This window comes from Oratosquilla oratoria, chromosome 31 (genome assembly GCF_046742065.1).
Source record: "Oratosquilla oratoria isolate Oo_2021 chromosome 31, ASM4674206v1, whole genome shotgun sequence".
Lineage (NCBI taxonomy): Eukaryota > Metazoa > Arthropoda > Malacostraca > Stomatopoda > Squillidae > Oratosquilla > Oratosquilla oratoria.
The window spans coordinates 51,736,908-51,749,556 of record NC_134807.1 but is presented as its reverse complement, the minus strand read 5'-3'; positions in this window follow the sequence as shown (position 1 = coordinate 51,749,556).

Below are 12,649 nucleotides of genomic sequence, written 5' to 3'. Positions count from 1 at the left end.
TTTCTGAGTCACCCCACTTTGTTTTATTCGGGTCAGATAAGAAAATGCCGTACGACCTCCTTACGTCAGACACCCCCCCCCCCCGTGTATGATTTCAACGACTACGTCAAAGTCACTCTGACAAATATAAACACTTTTTTTCAAGAGAGTACATGAGTCACTGACTCTCTCAAAATCCGATATGGTTAGACTGGCAAACGCTCACTCTAGGGATTGCACTATTTCTGTAGGTGACAATATGTATAACACCAACCACCAACCCACATCAAAACTTTCTCCCAAATTCCTTGGTCCATTCTGCGTCATCGAAACACTATCTCATAATAAGATAAAAGCTCTCAACCTACGAGAACTCACAGAGGCTATTCTACACTTGGACAATACCAAACAAGTTCCCAGAGGACTCGACATGGAGAATATACCTTCTCCCCCTCTTACACAACCACCAGACACGACCGAGACACTAGACACAAACACCTCTACCACTCCACCGATCCCTACACCGTGTTATAGCCTCAGAAATAGAATTGTGTGAGTCTCGCTTGGCCCAAAAATTCAGGCATCTAGTTCCAACCGAAAAAATCTAATTCATTCTCAGCTATATCATGCCATAAAAAGTATCTATTTCTAACTGCAAATCACCATTGCCACTCAGGGAAGGTCAACAGCTTCACCTAGGCACACCCCCTTTCTATCTCCTTCTTACAGTTCGGGCACTTGTATACGTCCCATACACATGTAAGTATCAGTCAGTCATATGACCCACACACTCCTCCATCTCAACTACCCCAACCACACCCGGGACACAGACCATCGGCGCCACCATATCCGGCCAAGAAGTCGCCGAGCTAAGCATCACGTGAATTCAACCAATACACACACACACGAACACACACTCATAAGTGCAATCAACCACCAACACATTACGTTACAGAACTACCCCATAATAACGAGCTCTTCCCCCCCGGGAAATATTATAATATATAAATAGAAATGTAACATATTCATACATACTAACAAGCATATTGTAAGAGACTGAATACTCCCAGTAAAAACTGTACAAGTACGATTGCTGGGACCCGCCTGATAATGCGTGCTCAGCAGTTCCTTGATCAAAACCACAGAGCACGCACACCAAGAGGAGGTCGGTCGATAACTTACAATGTGCACTGTAGTGATAAGGAAGATGTGAGACATTATTATTGATATAACAGTCCTATGTAGTGACAATAAGTGATTAAAGTGGAACTAAGGTGACATATAGTGTTTGATATATTCGCCTACACATCTGGATAGGGACGGGACCACGTACGGACACATAAGAAATGGTGGCAGCGAACGTCCTACCCACACCTCTGAAGAAAACCGCCTGTCTCTGAAGAAAACACGTCCGAGTAATTCACCCCCGCCACCCGACTTCACTCGAGCCAGCGCGGTCCATCGCTCGTCTAACTCAGAGACATATCCACCTCCTCGCACCTACCGCTCCCTACACAACGGCCCGGGCAAACTCATAGAGAGGTAAACCACCTCCCCACACCAACCGTTCCCTCCCAGACGCGCACCTACAAGTCACTACACCTACCTATTTAATCACGTCCCTGTCACCCAGTGCATATAAGTACGTTATCGCCGCCGACTCAACAATAACTACCAGCCTCTAAATAAGGTAACCCAACCAACACCTTTTTCAAATACGTAATAGTATCATTACTACTATTACCTTACCTATCCATTCCTGAATCCCTGATACTGCTTCTCCTTTTTTTACGAGAATATCAACGAGGCACTACCCTCATCTAGAAGTAAACCTACACACACCACTCAACCCAGTACCTATTGATATGGTCACGTATTATGCTGACGCACGCCTCTCTCAACGCGTAACTACAAAGAAGTCTACGCCCAGCCACAGCCCCAACTGGCGATAACTACAACTTGTCTACATTTTACGAGTGCAGTGTCCAATTAACAAATAATATTCCAAGTAAGACTATTACGAATACCATTTAAACATTTAACAGTGTTAAATACTATATATATAATTAAAACAATTTCATTTTAATAATTATATTCATCATATGAATAAATTTTTCTAGATTTCACTATTCCACTATTTTGCATACATACTATCACATTCATATGCATTCTTCTAGTTAAGTAATTCTTGTTTAAACAAATAGCTCTTATATGTTTAAAATTCAATATTTACATAGAACTTATACATTTTTATCAATGTAACCTATTTTACTGCTGTAAATTTTTTTATGACATTTTATTACTATTTTATGTATATACATATTTTTATGATTTTACATATGTAATCCCATTATACTGTATAACCGTTGACATACTATATCCCCCCTCCCATATCTAAGCATAACATATTACCCTTAGTTACTATATACCTATTATTCATATTTTAACAGCTTTTTTTTTCTTAGATTACAAATCAAACCTAACTATTAACTAATACATACTAACTATTAACTAATACATGACTTAACAACATGGCCTTTGCCACCAGATCCAAAATTAAACAAAGTTTACATAGCGTCTTCTCAAAGTCTAGAGAAGACAAACAACAACATGACATATCCAGTGACAAAGAGGAAATACACACAGAAGACTTAATTGGCAATGACAAACCAGACCATTTTTACCTATATCCACAGGTTGACAATACCTCTAAACAGTTAACCAATGACCAGTTAAATAATCCTGACAAAACTAATCCTAATACAGATACCCCAATAGACCCTCTTTATGAGAACGATGTCTTACCTTCTTTCAACCAGCTTCCTCAAGTAGACCCCTTTCACCCCTCACAATCACAACCACCCATTCCTCCCATCCAACCAAATATGCAAACAAAACCTCCTATAAACCATAATCCATCCAACCCCCATATCCCAACACATAAAAACCCCCCGCCCCATCAGCAGCAGTACCCAACCTTCCCCGATCCGTCCCCCCAAACCCCACCAGTGCAAACCCCCTACACACCAAACCACCACCCCCCACCACCTCCCCTTCCTCCAAACCCACAATATTACCCTTACCCACTACCTCAACCAACAATAATTAACAACTATCAAACCATAACCCCCCTCACAGAAATCCCAACCTTTTCCCAAGATAGTGGACTATCCATTACAGATTTCTTGACAGCATGTGACCTGTTCTTCTCCAAGAACCCCCAATACTCGGAGACAGATAAAATAAATTTGTGCCGTCAGAAAATAAACCCATCTGACATTTGCCGTTCAAAGGCAAGGATGCTAGACAGCTTAGTTGCATGTGGAATCACATATCAGGAATATAAACGCCACCTTCTTAAGGTCTTTCATAACAAACAACCAAATAACATTTCATTTCTCATCACTTTCCTCAATAACACTAGAGTCCAACCACATTCCATTACTAACATTATGGATTTTGTTGCAAACGGAATGAAAGAGGTCAGAGAAGACCTAGAGAATAACTCTCCTTGGACTCACACTGACCAATTTGGTCAAAATGTAATCCCAACAAAACACCTACTAACATTCCTTGAAATAGCTTCCTATCTCTCCCAACTCCCTCCAAAGTGTTTAAAGGAAGCCTCCAAAAGGGAACTAGACACTAGAAATCCTCTAGCTTATACCTATATCTTAGATATCATGAATGCTTGCAATGTATCCTTAGATACCCCCAACCATCTCCCCAGACTAAATAGCCTTCACTCACAGCAACCCCCTCCCACCAATCAAGGACAACTTTCTAAGTGGTGCTCCTACCATTCATCAAACAGTCACAACACAAAAGACTGCATACAGCAACAACAATACCCGCAGGTACAACACCACCCTATCCCTTGCTCAGTTCATGGAACCATTTCCCACACAGATGCCCAGTGTTGGACACAGCAAAAACAACACCCACAGGTACAACACCACCCCATCCCTTGCTCAGTGCATGCTACTACCTCACATACGAATGCTCAGTGTCAAGTTCAGAATCAAAACAAACAAGTTCCACCCCCCTTTAAACACCCACTCCTATCTACACCAACACATCCAACCAAATACTGCAACCTACACCAAACAAAGAGTGTTACCTACAGAAAACACAACAACAACCGCATCAGAGAACTAACAAACCATTCACCACCCCTCGACAAACAGCTCCCTCCAACACGACACGCAATACTCAACAACGATTGGGGGAACGTGTACCAGCCTCACGCACCAAACCACCATAGGAATATCTCATACACAACACAAATACCTCACCCTAGAAGTAAGCCTAGATCAACTTAAAGTTGACATGATGGTTGATACAGGAACAAACCTGAACATCATCCCAAGAGCTCTGTATGAAGCATTAAATGACCCACCCCAAATTCAATTTTCCAATATGGAAGGACTCCTAATAGAAGGGAGCACAATTTCTCTACACGACACCATAGACTTAAACATTGAAGTCAATAATATTAAGGTAGGTTTCACACCTTTCCACATAGCTGATGAATGGAGTCTTGATCAACAAGGTATAATAGGACTAAACTCATTGAGGATTTGGAAAACTAAGATAGACTTTGAGACTAACAAAATCTCCTTCCGAGATGTAAATAATGAGTCAACAGTTCCTGAGACACCCGACTCAGACACACAACATCTCTCATGTCTACCTTCCTTCAATACTCCCAATCCCACTAACAGCTATTCCTTCCGACCACCCCCTTATGTCACCTCAAAGGCACTGATGTCTAACACAGTCATCATACCCCCTAGACATTCAATAACAGTCCCACTATACATACCCGGTGCAATCGACCATCAGGACGTCATAATCGACTCAGACACGTCCAGGATTAACAACATAACCATTGAGTCCTCCTGGGACACAATATCAGAAAATAAACATACACTAGCTATGTTAACAAACATGTCAGACCAACACCGTAAAATCAGGAAGAATACAAACATCTGCGCAGTCCATCTCCATAATTCCCCTATCCAGGAACCACTGCCGCAACACATCAACCAAGTAAGACCAACACAACCCCTTCCCCCTATTCCCCCAGACCAAATCACGACATCAGCTGACGGAGAAAGTCATAACGAGCTATTAGCTCTCCTACAGAGGAATAGATCAGCTGTCGCCTTAGAAGGCGAACCACTAGGCAAATGTGATAAAATCAAACATCACATCCAAATTCCCCCAAACACCACCCCTTCATACACCCCCGCTTACCGCATACCCCACAGTAGGAAATCCCAAGTCAATGACAGTGTACAAGAGATGATACACCAAGGCGTAATTTCCCATTCAGACTCCCCATGGAACAGTCCCCTCTTTTTGGTCCCTAAGAAAGACGGAACCTTACGCCCTGTTGTTGACTTCAGGAAAGTAAACAACCTAACTCAATCTGACCCACACCCCCTCCCCGCCATGCAAGATGTACTACAATGCATTGGCAACGGGAACACAGTATTTTCCACTATCGACCTTAAGTCTGCCTTCTGGCAAGTGGAATTAACAAATGAATCGAAACCCGTAACTGCATTCTCCACTGACAAAGGACACTTTCATTTCGAACGTATGCCCTTTGGCCTTAAGAATGCCCCCTCAACCCAACAAAGGTTGATGACCCGCATTTTCAGTGACATGATAGGAATCTCATTATTCGTCTATTTAGACGACCTCATTATATATAGTCCCACAGAAAGAGACCACCTTAACACTTTAGAGATTGTCATCAAACGTCTCAAACATACGGGATTAAAGATTCAATTAAAGAAATGTAGATTCCTCATGAAGGAACTCATCTTCCTAGGCCATAAAGTGGATGCAAAAGGGATTCACACAACCACAGATAAAATAGATACAATAAACAATTTCCCAACCCCCAGAAACGCTAATGAAACAAGAAGTTTCATTGGGTTAGCCTCCTATTACAGACACTTCATAAGAAACTTTGCTGATATTGCTTCCCCTCTGACCAAATTCACAAGGAAAGGCGAGCCATTTCAATGGTCAGAAACAGAACAGCAAAGTTTCGACACTCTCAAACACGCACTCACCACAGCCCCTGTACTAGTTTTCCCTGACATGAAGAAAGAATTCTTTCTTTACACAGACGCCTCCTCTAAAGGAATAGGCGCAGTCCTACAACAGAAAGATGACAATGGCAAAGAACACGCCATAGCCTACGCAAGTAGAGTCTTAAGCAAAACTGAAAATAACTACTCAACTACACACAAAGAAGGACTTGCAATCATATGGGCACTAAAACACTTTAAATACCTCATTTTAGGCTACAAGATTACCATACTAACAGACCACCAACCCCAAGTCTATCTTTTTAACTCCAAAGACTTACATGGGAGAGTTGCTAGATGGAAAACAACTCTCCTTGATTACGATCCCATGATCGTATACTTAGCTGGGAAAGCTAACGTAGTGGCAGACTGCTTGAGCAGACAAACTCACATCACCCCCATAACCCAAACCACATGCATACCTATGCAAGAACTCAGAGATGAAACTGACAGAGACCCAATATGGTCTCCAATAAAACAGCATCTCATTTCACAAACCCCCTTACACTCCCGACCACCTGTCCCTATTGAGGAACTCAATCTGGTCGACGGAGTCATAAGGAGAACCATTAATACAAGAGAGGTTACTGTTATCCCCAGAGCCCTAGTCCCCAAGCTCCTACACATATTGCACGACAGTGCAATGGGAGGCCACTCGGGCAGAGATAAGACACTAAACACTGCTAGACACACATACTACTGGCCTTACATGAAAAGAGATATAACCACACACATAGATTCTTGTGTAACTTGCAACCAATTCAGAGGCCCTAACCTGAGGCAAATCAACATAAAAGATATCCCACTCCCTGCTGAGCCATGGGAAACACTTGGCATTGACCTACTGAAAATGCCAACGAGCCATCAAGGTTCCAATTATGTACTCACAGCAGTTGATTATTTCTCTAAATACACAATCTTAATACCACTCCAGGACAAAACAGCAGAGACTGTAGCCAAAACCCTGGTCAACAATATCTTTTGTAGATACAACATACCACACACAATGTTATCTGACAATGGCTCAGAATTCAAAAATGAGGTGATGCGCGAAATAGCACACCTCTACAACATTGACCAAACATTTGCCACTGCATACCACCCCCAGGGAAACGGTCTGACTGAGCGAACAAATCGCAAGGTCCTAGAGATTCTCAGACCATTGGTCAATGACCTCATGGACAGTTGGGAAGATTGGCTACCACAGGTACAAGCCAGTATCAATAGCACAGTCAATTCCGCAACAAAGATGTCCCCACATGAGATAATTTTCGGCCAACCAATGCGCCTACCCTACCAAATATTCAACCAACCACCCCCACCCTTATACAACCTAGATAACCTCGCACACTGCATCAAAAGAGGTATGCAAACAATTTACAAAAAAGTTAGAGCAAACCTGAAAGAAGCCCAGGAAAAGACAAAGACAAAACAACACAAACGGTCAATTCCACTTGACATAGCACCTGGCGACACAGTCATGGTAAAAGACTCAGGTAGAACAAACAAACTCAAACCCAAATTCCTAGGCCCCTTCATAGTCACAAGTTCACTCCCTAACAATGTTTTCCTACTAACAGATCCTTCCGATCACACCACCTATCACAGACACACACCAATCACCAAAACGCAAGTCTCATCCCATGACTCTGCGTCGACGCAATTAAACATGCACTCTAGCTCTCGCCCCTGAAGATGCAGGACGTCATGTATCTATCAGTGGAGGTTAAAATGGCCCATTTCCAATAAGAACTCTTTTCCACATATCTATCAAAACTTCTCTACTTCCTTCCGACCAATATAACCTTAGCGAGAGTCAGATAAACATATCCTCATTCACTGAGACATAACCTTCATCCTCCAAAAGTAAATACATCATTAATTACCCACCTTAAACATCGACTACTTTTGACATGGACTCACTCGACTTACATCATAGGATTCTTCCATATAACTCCACGGCCCTTTACCTCTTAATCATTCTCTTTATACTTGTGGTATTAACCAAATTCTGTTGCATGAAGTAACACCTTCCAAAACCTTTCCACCTCCATACCCAAATTATTGTAAACCTAGATTAAGTTTATTCTTGTGTCTCACCCAATATCTTAAATACCATAAACATTCTTACAGAAACTATATATCCATACTATGAAATAAAACAAGTGCAATGTGACACACCAAACTGACCATAGAACAGTGTTTAGAAAATAACACCCCCAACAGTGATAGTGTTAAACCATAAAAACCATAACATTTAGAAAGTGAATTAAACAGTGTATGTGAAATCCAATATAACATGTAATCTGGTGAGACACAACGTTACACTTCTGAGACACAACATCGCTACCCCTTAATTACAGTTCATGATCCCCCTTGGGACCTCAGATTCACTTCAACAACACCCCCCCATCTGCACATTTTTAATCCCACAGGATTTTGTGTCTCTGAAATTTTTTTCCTTTCCACTGTTCAACCATAGGTATAGATTTTTTTGTTTTCTTTTGTAAACCATGTAACCTAGGTGCCGGGAGCCACCTAACCCTAGGGGGAGAGCGATATGTATACGTCCCATACACATGTAAGTATCAGTCAGTCATATGACCCACACACTCCTCCATCTCAACTACCCCAACCACACCCGGGACACAGACCATCGGCGCCACCATATCCGGCCAAGAAGTCGCCGAGCTAAGCATCACGTGAATTCAACCAATACACACACACACGAACACACACTCATAAGTGCAATCAACCACCAACACATTACGTTACAGAACTACCCCATAATAACGAGCTCTTCCCCCCCGGGAAATATTATAATATATAAATAGAAATGTAACATATTCATACATACTAACAAGCATATTGTAAGAGACTGAATACTCCCAGTAAAAACTGTACAAGTACGATTGCTGGGACCCGCCTGATAATGCGTGCTCAGCAGTTCCTTGATCAAAACCACAGAGCACGCACACCAAGAGGAGGTCGGTCGATAACTTACAATGTGCACTGTAGTGATAAGGAAGATGTGAGACATTATTATTGATATAACAGTCCTATGTAGTGACAATAAGTGATTAAAGTGGAACTAAGGTGACATATAGTGTTTGATATATTCGCCTACACATCTGGATAGGGACGGGACCACGTACGGACACACACTAAGTTCTATGTGAACTCCGAAGGCAGAATTTGTCGCGAGGCCGGACACATGTAGCGACGCCGAGCCATGTTGAACAACTTTTACAACTACTAGAACAGCGCATCTACCCATCTACCTTTCATCTACCATGACGTGTTCACACATATGCATATGCATATCGCAGCACCAGACATCGGAGCGAGATGGTATTCTTGACCTCACGAGATCATAAGGGTCAAGCAGCGCGGTCAAGTTCTATTGTTCTCATTATCAAGGTCATTACCCTCAACGCACACAGCCGTCGCCAACCCTGATGCCTGCCAACCAACGATATTGCCACTCAATAATAAATATTCCTTAAGGCTATTTTTCACCTGTCCAAACTCGGACGCATTGTATAAATAGCATACAGTAATGTATAATCCTTCTCCTTATTATGTAATCAATGTAAACCTATTTTGATCTCTAGTCTCGCTGGAAACAGCAGTTATGTAAATGATTATCTCCTCGGCAACCTTGCCACATTCGATGTATATAAAGACAATGTACTCTTCGGAGTGCGGGATTTTTATACAATAAACTTAGAAGAGCACGGCGTTTATCTTGGCCTCCAGCCGCTCGCAAAGAAGCCACAGCTACCATCACCTTCTATATGTTGTCTTTGCAACCCAAAGTCCAACAATACCAAAGGCTCTTTTCCCCCATACATGGGGGGTAGCCAAAAAGAAAAAGGTATAGAAACCATTCCCACCCATTCCAACCCCTACATATTCCACTCCCACTCCACCCTTCTCCCTCCCTTTCATATTGGCACCTCCTGGATGACGGGTCATCCCTGCATTCTGTCCGCTGCCCTGGGTTAGAAGCAGTGTCGCAAGACACAGCACATCCACAGCAAGGGGGCTTCATTAATTCGGTGATCCCCCCTCTCCGTCCCCTCATGCAGAAAAGGAAAAAACGGGGAGAAATCCCCTCGGGCTGCGTCAAATTATTGCTCATACATACTTCCTCAGCCCCCATCTCCTATCCACTCCCCCTTATGTATCACAGCATCATCTATACACAACCCTTCTCCATTTACCCCTATCTTCTGTCCTCTCCTGTCCTCTCCTGTCCTTCCTCAATAGACATTCCTCTTTTTTGTAATGTCCCTTTTACCCCATCCCTCCATCTCATCCTAGGACGTCCCCTCATATTCACTTCTTCCACCTCTGCCTTCCACACCTCTTTTACTAATCTTTCTTCACTCATTATTTTCATGTGTCCAAACCATCCTAATGCTCTTTCATCAACCCTATCTCCCAACTCCCTTTCCACCCCTGTTATCCTCATCTCCTCATTTCTCACACTATCTCACTCATACTTCTCAGACACCTCATCTCAAACACATTCAAACTCCTTCTCTCTTCCTCTCTCATGTTCCATGTTTCTGCCCCATACAGTGCTGGTGGCACAATCACTCCTTCATATAACCTCCTCTTAGCATCCATTCCCAGATGTCTATTTCTCATTACACTTTTTAATCCACCAAGGCATTTACTCGCTTCTCTCAATCTACATTCTTCCTCTACCTCCACTCCTCCCTTTCCTGCCATATTCCCACCTAAGTATCTAAAACTATCCACTTCCTGCTGTATCTCTCCTTTAATGCTCACTTCCAGCCTACTGTCACTCTCTCCCCTTGCACATCTCATCACCTTACTGTTGCCCACATTTATCTTCAGCTTCCTTCTTTCACATACCTTCTCAAACTCTGTCACTAACTTCCTCAAACCCTCCTCTGATCCTGCTACAAGCGCAGTGTCGTCAGCAAACAACAACTGCCTTATTTCCCTCTTTTCTACATTTTCTTTAACCATCTCCGAACCCTGACCCACTACCCTTGCAATCACCTCTTGCACCACCCCATCCATGTAAAGATTGAACAGCCAGGGCGACATAACACATCCTTGACGAATTCCCACCTTTACCTCAAACCATTCACTCCTTCCATTTAATCCTAACACAAGATCTACTACCCTCGTAAAAACTTTTGACTGCTCTTAACAGCTTTCTTCCTATCCTATATACCTGCAGTACCTCCCACAGTGCCTTTCTGTCTACCCTGTCGTAAGCCTTTTCCAGATCCATAAAAGCCCAAAAAAATATCCTTACCTTTTCCTATAGCTTTCTCACATATCTGTCTTACCACAAAGATCTGATCTACACAACCTCTACCTGTCCTAAAACCACACTGTTCCTCACCAATTACTCCCTCTGTTCCTCTCCTAATCCTCTCAATCAAGACCCTCTCATAAGCCTTCCCAACTACACTCAACAAGCTGATCCCTCGGAAACTACTACACTCACACTTGTCCCCCTTTCCCTTGTAAAGCGGAACGATACAGGCACTCCTCCAGTCCTCCGGCATTCTACCCTCTCTCCAGCAAACATTAAATAACCTTACCAGTCAGTCCACCATAACTGTATCCACCTTCCTCTCACTGCCTTCTCTTCCATTATCATCTCTCCATCTGCACCTTTTACCTTTTCTTGTCTACTTGATTTGCCTCCTCTTCCTCTTTTAATTTCTTTTCAAACATTTTATTACTTTCAATTTTTTTGTCATACTCTTACCCCATTTCACATCTGCTCTCCTCTTTGCTTCCTTTATCTTACGCTTGACTTCACTTCTCTTTACTTTGTACCTCTCATACGATTTCCTCGTCCTAATTTATAGCCAATCTATGAATGCCTGTGTGTAAGAGGCCGGTAGATAGAGGTAGACATTTAAGGTAGATTGGAGTAGATCGAGGGGTAGAAGGACAGGAAGGAAACTTTATAGTCTTTTTATTAGGATGTTATGATACAATGGCCGACAGGAGGGGCTTAGTCACCCACGCGCTTGCCCGCGTCTGGTATATATTTAAAAGTGCTGAATTGCAGGTTGAATGAGTGTCGCCTGATGTTTTGAGATATTATTAAATAGAGGTGACTGATTGTAATAATGCTGATGTAGAAAAAAAATTGTAAGCGGACAAGCCATTTTTGTTACGACATAATGCTTACGTTTTGGTATCGTTTAGAAGAGTATAACAGCCTCTCTAATTGAAGAAAAAGGTGGAGGGGGAGAAAAATTATTGGCGCAGAAAGGAAAAGTCACGCCCTTAAGGTGTGGCACTTGTTTGAGAAGTAAAAGACTATTGGATGAAGGAAAGAGTGGTGTCAGAACGAAGGTGGCTTGACGTAATGTAGAGAGTTCCGGGTGGGACTCTCTGGGTGTACTGATTGAGACCAAGAAGTCATCTAAAAGCTACACCTATTTTATTCACCCCTCAAGATAACCAGGCAAGGGGCCTTAAGAACTAACTTCAAGAACAAAGAGAAACGCTCTGAGAGGAGACGGTGGTAACACTGTGTCTTCTCTTCTACACCCTTC